Here is a 10,903-nt window from a genome sequence, read left to right as displayed (position 1 = left end):
AACAAACCAACACTATGTCTGAGAATGAAATCTCAACACAATAAGAGAAAGCACTATTGGCATTAGAAGAATTACAGCAACTGTCAGAAGAGCCTGATGCCACCAGTAGAAACACAAGGCCCATATGCAAAACTAAATCCTCTTTTTTTTCCCTGCGGAGTCAATATGTCCGGAGGTGAGTCTTTACCAACCTGATCTCCAAAGAATTTGATCAACGATACCTGAACAGACATTTACACTGTAAACAACATAATTTTACAAGGGAAGAACATAACTCCCTGAAAAACATCCAGAGCTGGCAGGATGTAGTGATCAAGCCATCCGACAAGGGTGAATGTGTGGTTATCTGCCCAAAAGATCAATACACCCATGAAGCATACCAACAACTGACAAATGGTGACTGCTATAAACAAATGCACCTGAATCCACTGGAATTAGTAAAGACTAAATATAAAGAGATCCTGGATAGGGCCTACAACTCTGGTGTGATCAACAAAATGGAACAAAATGGAATACAAATACCTATGAACAGACAATCCAAAAATGTTCACACTGTATGTATTCATAAAAATCCCATTTCTCCACTAGGATGGCCAATTGTATCTGTAATAGGCAGCATCTCAGAGAAGGCTAGTAGCTTTTTGGATCTTCATTTAAGACACTTTGTCTTAGAACTGCCATCCTACATACAAGATACAACTGATATTCTGAAAAAAATTACACAACATCAATCTGGATGCTGAACAACTTCTCGTAGGATTAGATGTTGAAGCCCTGTATACCAGCATAAACCACGATATGGGCATAACTGCAGTTATATACTTTCTAAACATGCACAAACTTGGAGACTTTGATAAATTCCTCCTGGTATTACTACTCTTTGTTCTCAACCACAATTTCTTCACCTTTGGTAATAAGTTCTATCTTCAGACAAGGGGCACAGCAATGAGAGCTGCGTGTGCCCCCACCTATGCCAATTTATTTCTGGGGTGGTGGAAAAGGAGATAGTCTTTAATGAAGAAAATTAACATCTGACTCAGCACTTCGGGATGTGGTATCGATATATAGATGACGTGTTCCTGATTTGGAATGGAGGGATGGAGCTTCTTCTTGAGTTCATTAACAAACTGAATTCCAACACCATCAATTTGGGCCTGACACATGAGATCAGTAGTGAACAAAGCTCATTTTTTGATTTGAAGATATACAAAGATGACGAGGGCAAAATTGAAACAAAGCTGTACAGAAAGAACACTGCCACCAATAGTCTACTTCATCAGACCAGTCATCACTTTCCACCAACTGTGGAAAACATCCCCAGGGGAGAATTTCTAGGTCTACGCAGAAATTGCTCGGACGACAGGGTATATAAATCTCAAAGTCAGGAATTATCCTAAAGACTGCAGGAGACGGGTTACAGTAAAAACTCCATTAGAAAAGCACAGTCATCTATGCACAATGTCAAGAGGGAATCACTCATCTTTGGGAGATAAGACATCTGGGAGAAAGAGTGAATATGAGCTGGAGAAGAGCACCTAACCTATGTGACCATCTGGTTAAAAGCTATTACACGCGTACATTGCTCAGAGCTCCCTCCATCTCTGGTTCAGAATCAGCTTTATTGGCCAGGTGTACTTGCGTATACTAGAAATTTGTCTTCGGTTTGCTATACAACAGCCAAGTAGGTAACAGATAAGTAGGTGGGGGGGGGGGGGAGCAAGTAAAGTCACACAGATAGGCATACCGTAGGGACACAAGTTAGTTACATGTACGTCTAGTCAGTCAATGTTCAGGAGTTCAGCAGGTGCACCGCTTGGTGAAAGAAACTTTGAGGCTTCTTGTGGACCTGGCGGGGTCGGCCCTGTAATGCCTGCCTGAAGGAAGCAAGTTGAACATGCTGTGGCTGGGGTGTAGCTGGTCTTTTACTATCTTCGTTGCCCGCTTTTTAGCTCTGGACAGGTACAGGTCCTGGATTGAGGGAAGGTCGGCCCCCGATGATCGTCTCTGCAGTTCTGACCACCTTTTGGAGCCTGCATCTGTCCCTCGGGCTGGCGGAGCTGTACCATACCAGTATTGAGGAGCACATTACCGACTCCAGAATCGCGGAGTAGAAGAGGAGCAGAAGCTTCTGTGGGATGTTGAACTTCCTTAGTTGCCTGAGGAAGAACAACCTCTGCTGCGCTTTCCCAACAGTGGCGTCAGCGTTGGACCCCCATTTAAGGTCCTGGGAGATTGTGGTCCCTAGAAACTTGAAGGAGTCCACTAGCGATAACACACTGTCAGCAATCGTTAGCGGATGTGCACTAGTTGACTTCTTCCTGAAGTCCACTATCATCTCGACAGTTTTGAGGGGGTTGAGCTCAAGGTTGTTGTGGATGCACCACTGGGCCAACCGGTCTACTTCCCGTCTATAGGCAGATTCGTCCCCATCCTTGAAGGGGCCGTGTGGGGCTTATAAAGCATGCCAATATATGACTTGAAAGAAGATCGTTGTGGACCGGTTTGGCAACAACAGAGAGATAAAAGACTATTTCAATTGCAGAACCAAGGGAATCATATACTGCATACAATGTGACTACAAAGCATTATACGTGGGCATGACCACAAGGACGCTCAAACAACAGATTCTAGAGCACTTAGGCACGGTGAGGAATGCCCACCTCGACCTCAGTAGAATGAAACAGCTTACCTCAGTTGCATGTCATTTTTACTTCAAACACCATGGCGACTTAAAATGCTTTAAAGCCTTTGGACTAGAGAACATCTGCCTAGGAATTAGGGGTGGTGATCTCACAAACCTGCTCCTTAAATGACAGAGCTACTTGACTATTGAATTGGGAACCCTTTCACCGAATGGGCTGAATGAGAATATACATTTTGGGTCCTTCCTATGATGCTGGAGTCACATATATATAAAAAAATCTCTTTAAGAATAAAACTTCACTCTTTCGTTTCATTTGCTTATTATCATTGAGTCTTCCTGTAACTTCTGTACAAACTTGCTTGTCACCTAATCTCCACGTAACTTCTGTAGAATACACATAACAATTTTTTTACTCTCCAAGGTCAGACGTCCCTCTCTCAATAATCCTCTCAGAGGACAACTGTTAAGTAAGATTCTCTGATGCCAGATGTGCGAGGTCGTGCTGATATCTGATACTCACCAATTTCTGATGTCCCTTCTGACACTTGGGATCATTGGCCCATTTTGGTCCTATCTGACACTAAGCCGTATATCAAATCCCTGCATAGGACACATAACCAGAATTTTTGATATTTACTGGTGACACACACCCTATAACTAACTTTGCCATTCAATTATGATCAAGCACAAATTCAGATATTGGAACTAACTTGTTAACATACCAGCCATAACATTACTCCATAATGTTGTTTATCTAATGATATATTCTGTTATACCTCACTTACGTCCCCATTCAACAAACCACAATCCCCGCATTCTATTCCGACTCCTGGCGTCAGACTCTTTCTCCACTCAAGGCAAGGCTGCATATATCATTTATAGAATACACACATTGCACCCGTGAGATGCAAATTGGAACAATATCTATACTAATCTTTCATCTTGTGAATGTTAGCAGGAGTGCTACTACCCTAATGCTTATAACAGTCTGTTGAATTAAGGGCGTTTCAGATGCGACATTACAAACAGGGCACTCTGAAATTGTGTTTGTTGAAGTGCACCTTCTGTTGCAACAATATGACTCATAGACTCTGAACGGTAGTGTAACCAGTACATTTGTGTATTCTATGTGCAGTTTGTATTATATACCCTGCGAAGATATCTAATATACATTCCAGTTTGGTAAAGCCCTCTAAAAAAAAGTATTTTATTAAGATGCTCTTGTTTCTTTTTTCTTCTTAAATGATATTTTAATTGTCATGGATTCGGTTAACTCAATTAGGGTAATTGAACCATTGGCGGACATATCCCCATATATACTTCAAACGTGGCCAATACTTACCTACACCGACCCATGATGTGATCAATCCCCCATGGGTGAAACGCGTCTAAATCACAATGTATGGCTTTGTTAGAGTTTAAGTGTTGGCCCCAAAAAAGAGTCTTCTTTCTCTACCTATACCTCCTGTCTTATACTGACTCAGGGGAGCACCACCGACCCCCACTAAATACTCAAATCTGTTTAAGGACAAACAATTGAGGTAGTTGGTCTTTTTTTACATGTTGTGTTTAAACCTGCACTTCACAAATCCAAGTGGAAAATTAGTTGGCTGCCTGTCCTCTACTGATGCATATCCAGCGTTAAGACCTGGAGGTATGTGGTGGAACTCTGTAGCAAGGGAAGGGCATGTGGGAACATTTCTGGATGAGTGATCTTGTGGTGCTAAGGACATTTTAGGGCTGTATTTTTATTACAGAATTTAAAGGTAATGTTTTTGAATTCTATCTTGTTGATTAACCCTGGTTTATACGGGTGGTCTTCAGTATGCCAGCGGTCGGGCTCCCGGCGACCAGCATACCGGCGCCGGGAGCCCGACAGCCGGCATACCGACACTTATTCTCCCTCGTGGGGGTCCACGACCCCCCTGGAGGGAGAATAAAATAGTGTGGCGCGCGTAGCGAGCCCACAAGGGGCTCATTTGCGCTCGCCACACTGTCGGTAAGCCGGCGGCCGGCCTCCCGGCGCTGGTATGCTGGTCGCCGGGAGGCCGGCCGCCGGCAGATCGTAGTGAACCCGTTTATACATTAAAGTCACTATTTACAATTATGTGTCAAATTCATGTGTAAAGGTAGTTTTTCAAATGACCTATACAGTATATACTGTACAACAATTTAGTTTTGCAGTCAGAAACTATTTTTCAATTACGTGAATTTGTATCTTATCTTTGAAACAGAATGTTCTTCTCAAGATTCAAAGGAAATAACAAAACATAAAGATATAGAGAACAAATCTAAGCTGGTCTCCAGAAGACAAATGTCTCTCAAAGCAGAAGAAAATAGTTTTGGTCCAAAATATAAATATAAAGACAATGTTAAAATTGGGAGTCATTTATTAGCTGTTGTTATTTTTTACAATACATGGTTATGGGGAAAAAAACACTTATTTACTTATAAGATTTGCCATATTGAGATGCATATGAACCACCGTTTGATCCACAGCCTGAACATCCACTGCTTGACGACCCACAACCTGAACAACCACCACCCATGTTTGAGAGCCAGCTAAACATTCCTAGATGGAAAGAAAAGAAGAAAAACATGTTAATATTTGTGTTGCACAGTAGTTTTCTTTACTTTTATTGTTCTAAATTTATGACAGTTGCCATTTCAAGATAAATGTATGATTTTATTTCTATAAATAAATAAATAACTAATGTCCCAAAGCCTATTGCTGTTTTGACTAAATATAAATATAATAGTTAAACAAGTTATATGTGTAACTACTTATATGTAATTCTTTATTTATAATTTATCATTATCAGTTTACATTATCTAAGTTTAAAGAAAATTGAACTGCAAGGCCGTTTCATCTGTATAAATTATATGCTCTTGATCCAGCTTTATAATCTGTTCTTAAATGTCCAATTTCTTATAATGGACAATTATTGCAAAGTTTATATAGCTTAAAAATATATTCATATATTCTCTGTTACTTATTTACATAATCGGAATAATAATGAGTTTTTCTTTATCTCAAACCCATATTTTACCCATATTTTAGTGAAGTTTCTGTTTCGCCAGGATTAACGTTATATTTTACTTTATCCAAGTGAATTTTAGGTTTTGCTTTATTGGAACAGTCTGTCTACTGTTTGCATAATGGGGGTCATTCTGGCCCGTTCGCTCGCTGCTGTTTATCGCAGCCGAGCGAACGGGTATCTACTGCGCATGGGCCATAGTGTGCCGGCGCATGTCAGACAGCCGAAGGCCGTGGCAGGGCTGCGATCGCCTCTGCCTGATTGACAGGCAGAGGCGGTCGCTGGGCAAGAGGGGGGGCAAAACGGCGGCATTTGGCCGCCGTTTCGTAGGCGCAGTCCGGCCAACGCAAGCGTGGCTGGGCCGAACGGGGGGCGAGCCGCAGCGGCTGCGTGACGTCACACGCAGCTGCTGCGGGCCGTGGAGCAAGTAGTAGCTCCCAGCCAGCACGCTAAAGCTGCGCTGGCCGGGAGCTACTCTTCAAGTGCAAAGGCATCGCCGCTGTGCGATGCCTTTGCACTTCTGCGGGGGGGGGGGGGGGGGGGCTGGCCCTGTGCAAGGCGTCCCCTCGCATGTCAGTGTAAATATAGTAGCTATGCTAAATTTAACACAGCTACGATCAACTCGGAAATGACCCCCAATGGAAAATAACTTTTTTCTCAAACTTTGGGTCGATGTAATTCAGTGCAAGACGGCTGGAGCTCCAAGATTTCTGCTGAACGTGTATGGTTTTTTAAAGCGGCAACCATTTACAAGGTAAAACAAAACTGGTCTTGCCTTGCAAACGATTGCTGCTTTAAAAAAAAACGTGCCAGTTCAGCTGGAATCTCGGCTCTCCAGCCGTCTCACATTGCATTGCATCTGACCCTTTACCTAGTTTCTTTAATAAAATAATTTAGATTTTTATTGACAACTGCTGGAAATATTATACTTTTATGATCTGTTTGAATTTAATTAGTTCTGTTTTTCTCTTTTATGTTCATGTTGTAGCATAAAATCTTCATAAGCGGCAACAGACTGGAGCAGGTATCACCTGTTGCTCTCCCTTACTGATAAATTCTAATGTGAACTGAGTCATTTGGTAACTATAAAGTAGAGATGAGCGGGTTCGGTTTTACTCGGTTCTCAAAACGGCATCTTATTGGCTCACAGATGTCACGTGTTTTGGATAGCCAATAATAAAAATCCGGATAAAACCGAACTGGTGTAAGGGATAGATTTATTAAGCTTCTAAAAAATTAAAAATGATGTGGTTGCCCATAACAACCAATCAGGTTCTATCATTTCTCCATTGCATCATAGAAAATGGTAGTCTGATTGGTTGCTTTGTGCAACACCACCACTTTAATTTTCAGAAGTAATAGTAAATCTACCCATAAGGTTTTATGTTGTATTGTCTATGTCACATGATAGTGTTCTTTCACTCAAATGCCTGTATTACCTAATACATTCGAACTGGTGTTAATTCTGGCTTTGCATCCAAACCCGCTCATCTGTACTATAAAGATGGCCAAGAGTGATTGCAGTTTGCCTTCAGTCTGGCTAACGAGATCTGATTCAGATTCTTTTCTCCAAACTATCATAGTAATAAGTGGACTTCACACTGTGATGGGACAGGATTTCCTCTCCATTACGGAAGCTCTCTGCTCCACCTTGTGCTAGAAGTACATATTATTCAGTTTGTTTGCCCGGCTATATCTATTGCCACAAACACAATGATTTATGGCCACACGCAGGGTGTAACAATGCATCGCTGGGTCCCAAATCAAAATATGGGTAGAGGCCCAGCGATACTGGTTGAGCCACCAGGCCTTCTGCTCTCTCTGTATGTTCTAGGGTAGTGTGTTACATTTTTACCTATAACTGTGTAAGGGATAGATTTATTAAGCTTCTAAAAAATTAAAAATGATGTGGTTGCCCATAACAACCAATCAGGTTCTATCATTTCTCCATTGCATCATAGAAAATGGTAGTCTGATTGGTTGCTATGTGCAACACCACCACTTTAATTTTCAGAAGTAATAGTAAATCTACCCATAAGGTTTTATGTTGTATTGTCTGTCACATGATAGTGTTCTTTCACTCAAATGCCTGTATTACCTAATACATTCGACACATCTGAATATTGTCTTTTGTCTCATTATAGGACCACCCGAGAGCTCTTACCAGAAAAGGGATTCAGAAAACTTAAGCATTGCAAACTGCACCCAGATTTACAGCAGCTCTGACTCCTCCCACAATCGGTATCCTGTGCGCATTGATTCCTTTGCTGACAGCCTCCAAAATCTACATCAGGAAGTTGTTGCGGACACCCTACAGGAAAGATAGCAATCAAAGAATTATTACTGTATTTGTTCTCTACATAGGAACAGTGGTGCCTAGAGGGGGGAGGGGAGGGGGGTACTAGTTACCCAGCCTAGGTCTGATGGAGTGGCTCAGTGGGGGCCCAGGTCTCCAACCCATCCCCCCAAGCAGGGACGGATCTAGACTTTTCTTTAGGGGGGGCGGTTTACTGTTTAATCTTGACCCCTCCCTCTACAGTCCCAACTCCTCCCATCTGCAATCCTAACTCCTCCTCTCTCAATTCTGACTGAACTTTTTGAGTGAGACTGAGATAGAGCTTTGTTATTGTTCTATGTACATGTGACTGTGCTATGGGGTAATTGTAATTATTAGCCCTAGTACCCACACACCAGCAAGTGAGGGGCAAATGCTCTGTAACCCTTGCTCTCCTGGCTCCTCTGTGCTGCTGTGGTATAAGCTGCAGCACATCGTTCTGCCTCAGGCTCTCCCAGGAGAGCTCTTTTCTGCTCAAAAGTGGGCGTGGCTATGACTGTGTAAGGTGGGGGGGCGGTCGCCCCCTTCGCCCCCCCTAGATCCGGCCCTGCCACCAAGCAACTGCAGCTCTTCTCTGCAGCCCAGCAGACGCTATGTGCTGGGCTGCAGTGTGGCCATGGATGTGCTTAAAGTACTATTTTTTCTGTATTTGGCCACGCCTCTAGAGGTTGTGCTACACCCCCTGAAAAGTACCTGGGCCCAACCTGGCTCTCTACTGCCCTGCATAGTAAAAGGCATTATTATCACAATTACATGACTCCTCCGGGGCATCCTCTTCTTTATTGCTGGAAGCCTAACGTGCCAGCAATGGGCTTCTGTGTCTGCAATGTCTGGCTGGAAGGCTTTGCTGAAGCCAGAAAGGTTGTTGCTGGGCCCCAATTGTTGGCAATGAAGTCCATATTGCTAAGGCCATCTATAGATGGTGTAAGACAGGGATGGGGAACCTTCGGTCCTCTGTTGTTGAACTACACATACCAGCATGCCTTGCTACAGTTATGCTATTTGGCCATGCTAAAACTGTTGCAGGGCATGCTGGGATGTGTAGTTCAACAACAGCTGGAGGACCGAAGGTTCCCCAACCCTGTTGTAAGAGGTACAGTAACAGACAGCAGTAAGCTAAGCAATCTGCTGCTATTTGTTAAACACTGAAAGGAGGACATAACCTCTTTAGTGACTGCTAAAGAGGATATGTCTTGTTAATATAAATATTATATATATATATATATATATATATATATATATACAAAGCCTTGTTTTGTTTTCAACATTTTTTATATATGACCATAATAGTCAAAACATAAAGTGCCCTATTGTAGCCCAAGGCAGACTGACCTACAATACAATACATTGCATAAACAGTAGCGCAGCTGGTAAAGTGAAAGTGAACACAATTGTGCAGTAAAATAAAATAGAAAAAGAAAGCAAAATACTTGTAATAGAGTACTACATTTATATGTGAAATGATACATATGTGCAAAAAAACTCAGTAATATCTATATTCTATACACTAATTCAGTGGTTCTCAAACTCAGTCCTCAGGACCCCACACGGTTCACGTTTTCCATGTCAACCAGCAGCTGCACTGTGTATCACCAACTGTCACATTTAAAAAATCTACAGGTGACCTGCAAAACATGAACCGTGTGGGGTCCTGAGGACCGAGTTTGAGAACCTGTGCACTAATTTATTGTTTTCATATCTGAAGATGATCCACTGTGCAGTTTATTTTTTTAAAAACTGATATATAGTAGTTCTAGCAATAAACATATGCATATATCATGCGGTAGTTCCTGCAAATTACAGAAAGACGAATAAAGCTTTTTGTAAGGTCTACTGATTCTTACTTGGTCGAGCCAGGTACGCCCCTGACGTCAGGGTGACGATAAGGGAGAACAGCAGCAGGTATCCCAGAGACCTCATCTTGAAGCTGTGATGTGTCTGGTTTGTTAACTTGCTGGGTCGGCATTTATACACTACCACATGCTGACAATTAGGGAGTTGTCCATTAATTAAAGTGTATGTTTATGCATTTCTCATATATAACACATAATAATATTACTCCCTTTGAGTGTTGTGCAATAGCATAAAGCTGCATAATATAGAAGAGAAGCATTTTTATTTCATGCAAACAATCTGGTTAACAAGATGTGAATATATTGTTTAGATAGTAAAGTGGATTTATATTACATGTTCCAAACACATTAGCTAAGCAACAGCAGATTACAGTGTAACACCTTTCCAGACACCCTGCCTAAGTCAGCATATTAACCTGCAGCAGCCACCTATATATTAATCAGGTCATGTTTGCAATCATGTTCCAGTATTTCTTTGTTACAACTTCCATAATTGTTTGGCAGTGCTGCAAACACAAGTGGTTTTGTTGTGGTGTTGGCAGTGGCATAGCAAGGATGGATCTGGTGGGGCGCGAGCTCTGGGCGCTGGAAAAGCGCACAAGCTGTGCAACAGCACGGGGTGCCCGACACGGCACTTTGTCCCCTTACTGCTCCTCTCCTCACTCCTTTTCCCGAGTACTCCGCTCGGGGACGGAGTTAACGAGGAATGACGCGGTTGCATTGTGACATCACGACTCAACCGCTTAATTCCACAAAACTCCGCCCCCCCGAGCAGAATACTCTGTAAGAGGAGGGAAGAGGGGAGCATGCTATCAGTGCTAGTGACTGCCAGCATTCCACTTGACAATGAGCATTCCCCTTGACAATGAGCACTACCCTTGGCAATGAGCACGAATCCCAGAGCATGAAACTATTGGCAACGAGCATGACAATCAGCTCATGAAACCCCTGGCAACAAGCATGACACCCAGCACACGATACACCTGGCAACGAGCAAACACCCAACACATGAAACCCCTGGCAACGAGCAGGT

General features: G+C 42.6%; 1 long non-coding RNA gene across 1 annotated transcript; it reads right to left on the bottom strand.

Annotated features, from left to right (window-relative positions):
* Positions 1-5,137: 5,137 nt before the first annotated feature.
* On the bottom strand, positions 5,138-9,947 carry LOC134980531 (uncharacterized). The gene is made up of 3 exons (XR_010190424.1): positions 9,862-9,947; positions 7,847-7,993; positions 5,138-5,216 (listed from the first exon to the last, which is right to left on the bottom strand). It is a non-coding gene; the product is annotated as an uncharacterized LOC134980531 (long non-coding RNA).
* Positions 9,948-10,903: the final 956 nt, after the last annotated feature.

Source organism: Pseudophryne corroboree, chromosome 12, assembly GCF_028390025.1.
Source record: "Pseudophryne corroboree isolate aPseCor3 chromosome 12, aPseCor3.hap2, whole genome shotgun sequence".
Lineage (NCBI taxonomy): Eukaryota > Metazoa > Chordata > Amphibia > Anura > Myobatrachidae > Pseudophryne > Pseudophryne corroboree.
Note: the sequence above shows the minus strand (reverse complement) of the source record. Positions and strands in the feature narration are given on the sequence as shown.